Source organism: Rhinolophus sinicus, linkage group LG15, assembly GCF_036562045.2.
Source record: "Rhinolophus sinicus isolate RSC01 linkage group LG15, ASM3656204v1, whole genome shotgun sequence".
NCBI classification, from domain to species: domain Eukaryota; kingdom Metazoa; phylum Chordata; class Mammalia; order Chiroptera; family Rhinolophidae; genus Rhinolophus; species Rhinolophus sinicus.
In genome coordinates this window covers 2,452,221-2,464,375 of record NC_133764.1, presented here as the reverse complement: position 1 = coordinate 2,464,375, position 12,155 = coordinate 2,452,221, and the positions used below count along the sequence as shown (strand labels likewise).

The following is a 12,155-nucleotide window of genomic DNA, read 5'->3' as shown; positions in this document are numbered from 1 at the left end:
TTCACTAATTCATTTTTTGAGCTCTGTCTAATATACCCACTGTGTTTCTAATTTCAAACATTAAAGCTTTCATTTCTAGAAATATATATATTTTTAGTTATTTAAAACATAGTTGGTCAGTTTTATTGTCTCTTGATTTGTAGCCCATTTTTAGTCCCCTCTTTTATTTTTAAAAGATTAAACATATCCATTGTGCATTCTGTATCTGATAATCCCTATATCTGAAGTCTGTGGATCTGATTTTGTTGGTTCTTACTCATAAGGCCTTCTCTATCAATTTATTTTCTTTTAAAATATATTATGATCAAATTTTGATTGAGACTTTATATGTGGGAAAACTAGAAGGCCTTGTTTGATGGTGTTTTTCAAAGAGAATTTAACTCTTCAGCCAGCATGCTGTGGGTCCTACTATCCTGGGAAATCACAAATAAATTTCTTGACTTGGATGTTTTGGACAATGCATGTAGAGTGAATTTTGACCTGAAACCCATGTTTCTTAATATTAGATCCCATGACCCCTCTAACCAGATTTAATAAATATTAACATTTTGGAAACGTTCATTAAAAAAAAAAAAAGTTAGACTCTGTCTTTATCCCTTCTTGCTCCTCATTTCCCAGAGGTAACTACTATGTTAGAGTTGGTATATGTAATTCCCATTCATAGTTTTAATATGGATACATGTACAGTATGACTTTATATTTTTATGCAACTTGTTGTTTTTTCTATACATCCCTGCTGGTGGACACGTAGAGGGTTTGTTTTGTTTTTTTAAGTTTTGAGAAACAACGTTGATGTGAATATCCAGGACTTACGGCTGTGGCTAAATCCACAGAGCTAAGAGTGGGGAGCAATCCAGGTGGAGAATGACCACCAGAAAGAACGTCTAGAGCAGAGAGAAAAAAGAGATCGGGGCAAGAAAAGGAGAGACAATTGCAAAACACACTAGTCCTTGAGACAGAAAGTCCACTTCCTGGACGAGCGAAGGGAAAAGTGGGCGTGGCTTTGCGGAGGCGAGGGGCGGGGAGCCGGAAGGGGGCGGGTAACCCGAAGGGCCATTGGAGAATCGGCAGAGGTGGGCAGGGCGCCCGCCTGTGCCCTGGCTGGGTCAATCCCCGCTCCCTCGGGGGTCACTCTGAGGTTTGATGGGGCTCCTCCTGTTGGTCAATAGAAGGAACCTCTTCCTCTCGAAGTCGCAAGTTGATAAACCCCATACACGCTAAGAAGGAAAAAGGAGCGGAGTTTTCTGTACTGTTGGAAGGAGAATGTCTCATTTGCAGCTTTTATTCAGTTTGTTCATTCTGTAGTTGGAGAGGGAAAAAGAACCACCCATGACCCCGACGTGACTTGAACACGCAACCTTCTGATCTGGAGTCAGACGCGCTACCATTGCGCCACGAGGTCACAGTAAGCAGGTGAGTCTGCATCACTAAAGTCCTCGCTGTGCTCGCACGGCCCCGCGGTTGGGAAACCTAGAATAGAATATGCAGTCGCTCCTGAATCCCAGTACACATTTAAAAGAAGGAGCTCAAACGTCTCGGTTCTCGAAGTTGGGGAAACGGGCGCCTCTGGGGCATCCGAGCCTTAGTGCGGCGCCGCAGAGGAGCCACCACCCGGGGTGACTGGGGCTCCGTCCCTTCGCGTCTGGGCAACGCACGGTGGGGAGTCGAGGGGGCCCCGGGGGCGAGGGGACGCCGGGCGGGAGGGGCGAGGCCCGAGGGCGCCTGGGCCTGGCTAGTGTGGCGTAGAGACGGGAGGCGGCACAGAGTTTCGTGGGGCGTAACTCGCCGGATCTTCCGCCGCCAACTCATAAAATGGCGGCGCGGGTGCCCGAGACCGTCCTGGGCCTGGGGCTCCTGCCTCGTCCCCTCTCCTGAGGGGGAAGAAAACGGAGTGGGCAACTCCCACAGCCATGGGCTTGATAAACAAACTTGGAAAACGCAACAATTTCATTATTTTTAAACTATGATTTTCTTTGCGGAAAGTCAGAATAATGTCTGGAAAAAACGAGTCATTGAAAATCCCAACATCCAGAAATAATTGCTGATATTTTTATGTGCTGTATTTCTTTTTGCAGATTTTTACTGGCTACATATACATCCCAATATATTTTTGAACCTTTAATTGACAGCACACATACAGAAAAGTATCCATGAATTTTCACAACTTGCAGATAGATATTTGTGTGTCCAGCATCCAAATTAAGAGAGCATTAGCATTTTCCCTTCCAGTCCCTTCACATTCGTTTTTGAGATGAGATTATATTGTACATAGCATGTTAATTTTCTCATTTGTTATGTTGTCCCCATGATTTAGTTAATATTTTTCCCTAGCATAATTTTATTTTAAAGGGCTCATTGTCCATTTCATGGGAGTCTTAAGTTCCTGCTTTTATACAGTACCTTTTCCTTTTTTATTAAATAAAAAAGGCATGAACTGATGGGCATCAACTGATGACCAACTGATGCCAAAAAATTGGCATCAACTGATGGTCATTGGTGCCAATTTAACAGGAATCCCCAGTTTGGGGTGTAGTCAAGAAGGAAACTTTATTTAGTGCAAACAGCTTAATTGTGCTAGAGCAGGGCTATGCAACACCTCAGTACTATTACAAGTCAACCATAAAATAGCAAGAACACCAGGCAACTCTTTGGTGCTCTCTAAGAAGGAGGGGAGCTGATGTATATAGAGAGGTCAAACAAGGACTCCAAATCATCAAGGTTTGATTGGCCCAGAAAACACTGTCCTGATAGGTCAGAATGGAGACACTCTGATTGGTCTGTAAAGATGCTAATAAGGATATAGCAGTGCAGCTCTGATTAGACAGGGAAATTCTCAGTCCTGTTGGTTGAAATACAAGTCCAGAAACTGTACAAGGGTTGGCTCAGAGGGCAGGGGCACAGTGCAGGTAGGCATTAAGTCCTGGAGGTAGGCAGTTCAGTGCAGTGTCTGTCTGAAGATTGGCTTAAGTGAGCCCCTGTTTAGCAACAGCTGCTAGGCTCTATTTATAAATTTGAGCCCAGTTAGCTACCAGGAACCCTTCATGACAGGCAGGTACATTCATTCTTGGGTTCAACACTATTAAATAAATAAGCCCTTAAGTAAAAAAGCAATTAAATAAAAAATAAACCACTATCATAGTCTATTTAAGAATATAAAGTATCAATCTTAATTCAATAAATACCACAGAGCCTGATGTTCTTAAGAGAAGGAAAAATCTGGAATGGGCTCCACTCTTTGTAGGAGAAAAGGAACTGTATCTGATGCTCCCAGTGAAGCTGTGAGAGTGGATGCTGTTTCACCACATTGATTATTCTGGGGCAGCTAAGACCAGCAGAGCTTCTACTAGTTCTTTCTGTCAAACAGAAAAAGAGTCATGGCAATTTTTGTGTTTTTGGACAAGTGTGATAATAGCAGGCATTTGGGATTAACTGTTAGTCCTTTGGTGGCTGCCCCAAGGCTGTCAGAGAAGCAGAGACCAGAAAGCTCTATCATTACTCTCAGTGAGAAAGAGTCAGCCAGCCCATAGTATGATTATGGATTCCATCTCCAGGTAGCCAGAGACATGAGTCACCTCCTCATTGCTTTTCATTCAGGTGAATTGAACTCTAGGGATGGAGGTGGGGGAGAAGGAAAGGGGGAGCTAAGGAGTGGTGGAAACCGCTTCTCAGAGATCTAAGAAGTGAATGAGCTGCTAAAACAAGAGGTGGATTCACTTTCAAGCTGATCACAGACGACTTTCTCTTCTGCCTCTTGAAGCCTCTTGCATTGGCCACACAGCAAGGTTACTGAGGAAGAGCCAGTGCCTTTCCCACAGAGGTCAAGTGTCAAGAATCTACTGGAAGGAATGCCTCACACCCAAGGAAATACCAGAGACACTCTTGAAACCCCTGCTCAGATTTTTGGATACACCTGTCATGTCTCGGCCCCTCTTCTGGGATGTGGAACCAAAACCTGTTTTCATTCTATGATGTGGGCATGCCATTAAACTACAGTGTGGCGTTAATCAAATTAAGGTAAAGAGATTTGTGCAGATATAGTTAAGTGCCTCTTAAAAGTTAGAATCCTGCTTGCCAGGGCAGACTAGAGTGAAGGGAGCGAGTTATGCAGTTGCACAGGGTCAAATCCTCTTATTTAAAATTTTGATACTTTGTTCATCATGGATTTTTTTGCATTAATATTTATTTGGTTAAATATTGCATTATTTTTTATTTATTTTGACTGCTGACTTTTGACCCCCCACCCCCTGAATTTAGTTCAGTTTAAACCGTTGTTAATTTGGCTGAATGGTCAGGGCTTGCATGTATTTCAGTGGTCTGTCTAATTGGAAGGTTGCCATGTTTGTTCATGATCAGAAGAGACTGGGGCAGCATGGATGTCCTTTACATGGGAGAAATGAAATTGTGAAAGTGGAAAGTTTAATATTTGTTGGGGTAACAGCTGTGAGTACAGAGGCAAGGTTCCTGTCTAGCTAGTCCCTATATGACAAAGAAATGTGACTTTCTCAATTTACCTTTGCCTCATGTGACAATGTTGGCTGAACTCAGCTCTGGAGATGTTTTTCAGTTTAGAGATATGGACTTAGCATTTTACTAAACACAAAGGCCTTGTTTACTAACACTTACTAATTGCAGCTGATAACAGCTGTGGCTTAGTGAGTGTGGGCTACATGCAGAAAGGCCTCAACAGCAGACAGGGCCCTGGCTCTAATTCTATCAATAGCAAGGTGAAGTCGATGCTATCTTTTTTGGACTGAAGCAGCTGTTTTCCAGTATAGTGTATGGTTTTAACTATAAAGAGACTAGCCTTGTCTCTATTGTTTATTGGAATTTAATTATGGGCTTAATATATTTGCAGCAACATAAACAAGAAAGAGTAACTGTGAGAAGATCCACTCTACCAAGAACACGGTAGCAAGTGTACCAGATGGCTGGGTGTCAGGGAACGGGTTCCAGCCCTGTCCTTGCCACCTACTAGCTGTATAACATCGGACATGTCACCCAACTTTTCTCTCATGGATTCCTCAATTCTAAACTGAGTGTAATATAATCTATATCAAAGGGTTGTTGTAAGGATTAAGGAAAGTAATTTATCTCTGGAAATGGGTTCCAGAGAGAACACTCTTTTGTTTCCTGATATTTAGTATGACTATTAAGCTTCCACAAACATGTCAGAATTTATGACTTTGAGGGGGCAGTGTGTAGAGAGCTGATAATTCTAGTTTCTCTCCAAACATGAGTAGGTTCTAGGTTCTCTCAGTTTGCTGTTAATACTTACAACGGAGTTACATAAGCCAAAATTCAGCTGTGGTGCAGACCCCTTTTTCCACTTCACTTTCTTGTATTGTTTTCCTTTCCTCTAATATGTATTGTTCTCCTTCTGTGATTAGGTTGTAGTGGAGTCCAACCAAATCACTCTAATTGAATACCCAGAATAACCAGAGTGTAAACTTCTCTCATTACTTGATGGGTATGTAAATTGGGGAATCATTATCACATACTGATTTACAAGCCTACTCTGAGTGGTCAGATCTTTGTCATTTTATCAGTTACTTTTCCTGAGGGCCTACTATGTCCCTGACACTGTACTATTTTACATATGTTACTTCATTTAATCTTCATAACCAATCTACTTTTGAATTCTTTATCATACAATTTCATCTTTTTTGGTCTTTATTAATTTTTCTCCTTTCTTATTTGGAATAACTTCCTTTGAAGACCCTTTCATCACTGTTTTTGGTTTTTCCCAAGAGATTTTTCTCCTTTGGTTTCCTTTCATATTTTGACAGTATTGTAAGGACTTGCATTTTTATGGAGTTATTTTTGAACATGTTTTAATGTTGTTTAGTCAATTGATATTTTTTCTTTCTGAAGGAAATATTCCCAAGAATAAAATAGTAATAATTATAGGCTCCCAAAACACTTCAAGAAATTCTGGCCCAGGATTTAGTTTTCTCATCTCCCTCAGGATAACTAATAGCCAAACAATCCATGGGTTCTTTAAGAAAAAGAACTATACTCTATACACTGTTAAGACTTGGGGGTTCTTCTAAGCCACATTTTGAAGTTCTTATGTTTCTTAGTGAGCATAAGGTAAAAAACATAGCCTGTCTGCCTCTGTCAAAACTTGTAGACACTTCTAAGACCTCATTCTTTGTTTTTCCTCCACAGGGTGTGACCCTCATTTATTTTAGTTCCTATACTTTCTAACTCAGCGTGTTCGATGAATGTTTCCAGAAGTTCAATAGGATTTAGACTAAATTTCATCTACAGGCTCTAGATATGTCCAACTGGATAATGGCCTCCACTGAAGGCATCATATGGAATGGAAGCACTGCCCCAATGCATCCATTTTTCTCAGGTGCTCCCCACCCTACTACTACTGGATGGATACAGTGATGAGGAAGCGATGCAGCAGGTGCTTGGATGGGAAACCCCGGCCAAGACAGGGGTGGGTGTAGGAGACTCGGGTGTGAAACGTAGCAACCCCAGCCCTGGGCCCTCATGGTCGATGATTGAGGCTAGAGCAGGAAACCCAAGGCCTAAGATTGGACCTGAGATTCCTAAGTGGGACAGGTGAGTGCAGCTTGCTCAGCAGGATGGGTGCTGAGGAAATGGGGAGGAAGGCCCAGTGTGAGAACAGCCGCAGAGCCCCTTCTCCGCACAGACTGTTGTCATACTGGATCCCAGCTTTTATCTGAGCTGCACGCCCACCTGGCCAATCCCAGCTAAGGCTCTGCATGTGTCACAATGGGATGTCTGTGACATCATCAGTCTCCTCCGCAGGTGGCTGCATCCACAGAAGTGTCTTGTACCATTTTCTGCCCCAGAGCCATATCTCACGACAGTCCTTGCCATTCCAGCTCTGGCCTCCATCTGTGCCATACTCTGTAGAACCAGGTGCCCCACTCTACAGAGATGCCCTTGGGGCCCAAGGACAATGACTTGCCTAGAGTCACCTTGGCAGTTGGAACTGAAGAAATTTCCCATACATGCTGTCTACAGGAGCTGCTGTGTCCAAGAGGTGCTGTGTCCAAGAAGACATAGGAATGAACGTGAGCACCGATAACCAAGCACAAGGGAGCTTGGAGTCTTTGTTGGTGACTTAAAATAATACCCACTTATTGTACCTCATATATTTGGGCTCAGTGATCTGATCAGTTAATCCATATGTATTGAGTAAGGTTATGGGGATATTGGTGGACAGAGGCAGGTTGCTCATATGTCTGGCCCTCTGCCAGGTCTGATGGGCAGGATGGACTCAGCAGGACTGCCACCCTGATAACTGTTGCCTTACAGCTGCCAAACCGTTTGTTCCCCCCGCACTCATCCCAGGATTTCACAAGATTTGCCTCGGCAAACTGAGGCCCGATGGAGAGATATAGGAAAAGCTCCTTTGAGGGGCAGTCTCAGCAAACAGACCCGATGGAATTATATCGGTCCCCCCCTTCAATGGATTCCTTGGAGATGTGCGTGTGTGTGAAGGCAGTGTACAAGTGGGAACACAATGGGAACTTTTGGAAAGAGCCAGCAGGCTACTAACACACAGATCTTGAGATTAACAATCTTTTATCGCTTTAGAAGTTTACCAATAAAAACTACGTCGGCCCAATTCGGGGCCCCAGTCTTTGAGGCTGGAGTCCCTTGGCCCCGCTCGCACTCTAATCTTGGCTACTGTCTTTTCTTAGCCCTGCGCCACCCTTCTCATGTGGGACACGACATCTGGCACCCAAGGTGGGGCCCCCGATTCTGGGGCTCCCGATTTTGGGACTCACTTGTGGGGCTCGAGAAGGAAGGTCGACTTCGAGTAGAAATTCAAAGAGGTTTCACGGCTTGGGGACCCAGGAGAGGTCGCGATAACTACTGGAAGAAAGTAGGGTAACTCTCGGAGAATTTAACCAAGGTAAATGGGGAATTTTTCTCTTTCTTTGTGCAAGAGAGTGAATGTGTGAGTGTGTGTTTATAGTTCCACAGCTACGGCTATGGAGCTTGTGTGAGCCCTAATCTGCGGTTCCGTGGTCTAGGTCATAAGGCAAAATGGTGACTTAGCGGGGCCTGGGGTTTTTACCGGTGAACCTTAGCCAAAGACCGATCTTAAAGTCGCGCAAGGGACGCAGCCAGACAGGCATCTGAATCCATTCTGAGTGAAATTCTTTCCTTTTCTCTATACATAGTGGGTGTCATGCGGGAGACCCTGCTCACTGCGCCATTTGTCGTGCAGGGAGGCCAGCGGGGTCTCCGCTCCCACTCCCCATACAAGAACGCAGGATATGGTGAGGCCAAAAAGGAACACCCACGGAGCCATAGATGGGGAAGTCATACCACTATATTCTCTCTGGCGGCACTATACTCTCACTGGAGGCTGGATCCACACTGTCCGCAAACCGCCATGCACACTTGCCAGCCCAGCCACCATCTTCTTGCTAGCCCCATTCTTCTTCTTCTCTCTCCCCCTCTCTAGCGTAGCCACAGCAGTTATATTAGTGGCCAATGGCTCACTGGTTACAGCTGACGGCCAAGTAGCCACAGCTGATGGCCATTTACTACCTGAGCCAGCACCTGTCTATGTGAGGCCGAGAGCCTGGAAACTACTCTCTGGGGCTCCGCCCCCACAGTGGGAAATGTTAATAGCCAATATAGGTCTTGTATTTGTTTGCTTGAACACTTTTTTAAGGCTGGAGGAGCTCAAGTGTCAGATCAGAAATTAGAGGACCTTCTCAAAGTAATTGAAACTTATTGTCCTTGGTTCCCAAACTTAGGGACGTTAGATTTAAAAACATGGGAAAAAGTTGGTACGGAACTCCATGGATTATATCATAAAGGAGTTTCTTTCCCAGTAACCATCTGGGATACGTGGAAACTAATCCGGTCAGTTTTAGAACCTTTACAAACTGATGAAAAAGATAAAGGAGAAAAAGAAAAAGTACAGGAATCTGAGGAAAAGGGAGAAGGGTCTCTAGAAGCTCCCACTGTAATTCCCAAGTCATTCTATCCACCATTGGGGGACTGTCCTCCTCCCCTTAGTTCTTTTGCTTGACTTGCCAATACGGCCTGCTTTCACAACAGATAAATTAGAGTCACCCTTGCAGCCAGCGAAAAGTACTAATCCTTTTCTCTCCGTCAGGCGTGCACCTCCCCCTCCTTCAGGGGGCTCTCACATTCCTCTCTGCGGTAGAAAAAGGTATAAGACAGGCTAGACTGGAAGGAGATTTAGAGGCATTTACCTTTCCTGTTGTCATTCGTGAAGGTGTAACACCTGACGAGGATCCAGATCACCCCAATATTGTTCAAGAATTTTTACATGAGCCATTTTCATTTAAACTTCTAAAAGAGCTCAAATAAGCTGTAACACAGTACGGCCCTACTTCTCCTTACACCATGGGTCTTATACGGCGTGCAGCTGATAGCAGTCAATTAATGCCCACAGATTGGAACACCCTGGCCAAGACTTGTCTTTCCTCATCCCAGTTTTTTACAATTTAAAACTTGGCGGCTTGATGGTGCTGAAACCCAAGCTAGACATAATCAGGCTCACAAAATAAATATTGTCAAAGATCAATTGCTAGGGAGTGGCCATTGGGAAAATACCCAGGATCAATTAGGGATGACTGAACAGTCTATTGACCAATTATGAAGAATTTGCTTAATGGCATGAGAAAAAATAGGAGTGGAGGTTAAAGCCCCAATGTCATTTCAAAAAGTCTTACAAGGTCCTCGAGAACCATACTCTGAATTTATTGCCAGGTTACAAGATGCTATCAACAAACAGGTGACCAATTTACAGGCAGCTGAGATAATTTTACAAATTGTAGCATATGACAAGGCTAACGATGATTGTCAAAAGGAGATAGGTAATATGAAAGGAAAAACTGACACTGTGGGATACATCCGTTTGTGTCAAGGTGTAGCAACTGAACAATGTAAAGCTACTATGTTAGCCCAAGCCATGACTGGATTCAAAATAGGTCAAAATAAAATTTCTAGTACTTGCTGTAATTGTAGGAAGCCAGGCCATACCAGAAAAGAATGCAGAAGGAAAAATAAAACCAGTTCCCGTTTGCCTAATGCTAATACTGTTGCTGGACCTAAACCACCTGGATTGTGCCCTAAATGCCAAAAAGGAAAAGTCATGCAGGGTGTCAGGCGGGGTCTCTGCTCCCCCGCTCCCCACATAAGAACGCAGGATATGGTGAGGCCAAAAAGGAACACCCACACCGCCATAAGTAGGGGAGTCATACTAGTATATTCTCGCTGGCAGCATCCGCCTCTCTGCAATCCGCTCTTGTTAGCTCAGCCACCATCTTCTTGCTAGCCCCCATTTTGCTGCTAGCGTAGCCACAGCAGTTATATTAGTGGCCAATGGCTCACTGGTTACAGCTGACGGCCAAGTAGCCACAGCTGATGGCCAATTACTACCTGAGCCAGCAGCTTTCTATGTGAGGCCGAGAGCCTGGAAACTGCTTTCTGGGGCTCTGTCCCCACACTCCACCCCTACAGGCTCTCACCTCACAATCTACGCGACAAGCATCTTCCGAGAGGGGCCCTGTGCGAGGAGCCTGGAGGTGAATGCAATATCCTGGACACAGCCAGGCTCTCTGGACACAGCCAGGTTTTCTCAGGGCACCACCAGTGCTTCTGGGCACAGCCAGACTTCCTGGGCTTCTTAGGGTACCACTAGTCTCCCGGGCACAGCCAGGGCCTCTGTTGTGCGGGAGACCCTGCTCGCTGCGCCATTTGTCGTGCGTGGAGGCCTGCTCACCGCACCATTTTTCAGGCGGGGCGGCCTGCAGGGTCTCTGCTCCCGCTCCCCACACAAGAACACAGGATATGGTGAGGCCAAAAAGGAACACCCACGGAGCCATAGGTAGGGGAGCCATACCACCATGGTCTCACTGGAGGTTGGGTTCACCGGACGTGCGACCTGCCGTCCGCCTTTCCACCAACCGACCGACCGAAGACTCTCCTCCACTCTCGACCCTGTTCCTCTCCTCTCTTCCGCTCTCCTCGGCTCTGCTCGGCTCTTTGGCAGTCCTCGGCTCTCCTCCGTAGCCGCAGCAGTTATACCAGCGGCCAATCGGCTAACCGGCCACAGCCGACAGCCAATCAGCCACAGCCGAGCCAGCACCTTTCCACGTGAGGCCAAGAGCCTGTAAACTACTCTCTGGGGCTCTGTCCCCACAGCCTCTCAGGGCACTGCCACTCTCTCTGGGCCTCTCAGGGTACCCTGCTGGAACAACAGCGGCTCACAGTCAAGGTGCTTACATATTCTCAATGGTGCCCGATCAAGACACAAAAGCAAACATCCGCCAGTTCCACCACATGGTGGTATGTTCCCAAACAGTCAAGCTGTCCATTAAATTAGGGATGGAAGGCAATTCCCCATAGTCCATAGTCATTCGCCAGGGCTGTCCTGGGGGTGAGGGACGACCTTGACCTCACCCTCATCTCCCACGGAGGACTCAGCAAGCGTTACCTCCTGGGACTACAAGTCCTGCATCCGGGCTGCCTCAGCAAGCACTTCCCAGCCCACAGGGCCGCAACGACCTTTGCTTTCTCCAGCCTGTGCTGGTTGGAGAACCATCCACATCTTCCCACCCCTCCACGGGGTTCCAGCTCTCCGGCAGCTGCTCCTCCTGGTCTTCCTGTGACTGTGTTCATACACACAAACTGCTCTACCACCCTTCGGGGAGCTTTGGCCGTCACCGTATCCTGCTCGCTGCACCATGTGTCATGCAGGGTGTCAGGCGGGGTCTCTGCTCCCGCTCCCCACATAAGAATGCAGGATATGGTGAGGCCAAAAAGGAACACCCACGGAGCCATAAGTAGGGGAGTCATATCACTATATTCTCTCTGGCGGCATCCGCCTCTCTGTAATCTGCTCTTGTTAGCTCAGCCGCCATCCTCTTGCTAGCCCCCATTTTGCTGCTAGCATAGCCATAGCAGTTATATTAGTGTCCAATGGCTCACTGGTTACAGCTGACGGCCAAGTAGCCACAGCTGATAGCCATTTACTACCTGAGCCAGCAGCTTTCTATGTGAGGCCGAGAGCCTGGAAACTGCTTTCTGGGGCTCTGTCCCCACAGGAAATCATTGGGCTAATAAATGCAGATCAGTTTTTCATAAGGATGGAACCCCTATTCAGGGAAATGGAAGGTGCA

At 46.0% G+C, this 12,155-nt stretch overlaps 1 long non-coding RNA gene and 1 other non-coding gene across 6 annotated transcripts; one reads left to right on the top strand and one right to left on the bottom strand.

The window, feature by feature from the left end:
* The first annotated feature begins 1,061 nt into the window (after positions 1-1,061).
* On the top strand, positions 1,062-7,662 carry LOC109461309 (uncharacterized). 5 transcript variants are annotated; one of them, XR_012492101.1, is made up of 5 exons: positions 1,062-1,413; positions 3,758-4,014; positions 5,388-5,467; positions 6,169-6,415; positions 6,861-7,662. It is a non-coding gene; the product is annotated as an uncharacterized LOC109461309 (long non-coding RNA). The 5 variants fall into 5 exon arrangements; XR_002139673.2 differs by having other exon boundaries at positions 6,784-7,662; XR_002139672.2 differs by having other exon boundaries at positions 6,169-7,662.
* TRNAW-CCA (transfer RNA tryptophan (anticodon CCA)) lies at positions 1,331-1,402 on the bottom strand. The gene has a single exon. It is a non-coding gene; the product is annotated as a tRNA-Trp (tRNA).
* Positions 7,663-12,155: the final 4,493 nt, after the last annotated feature.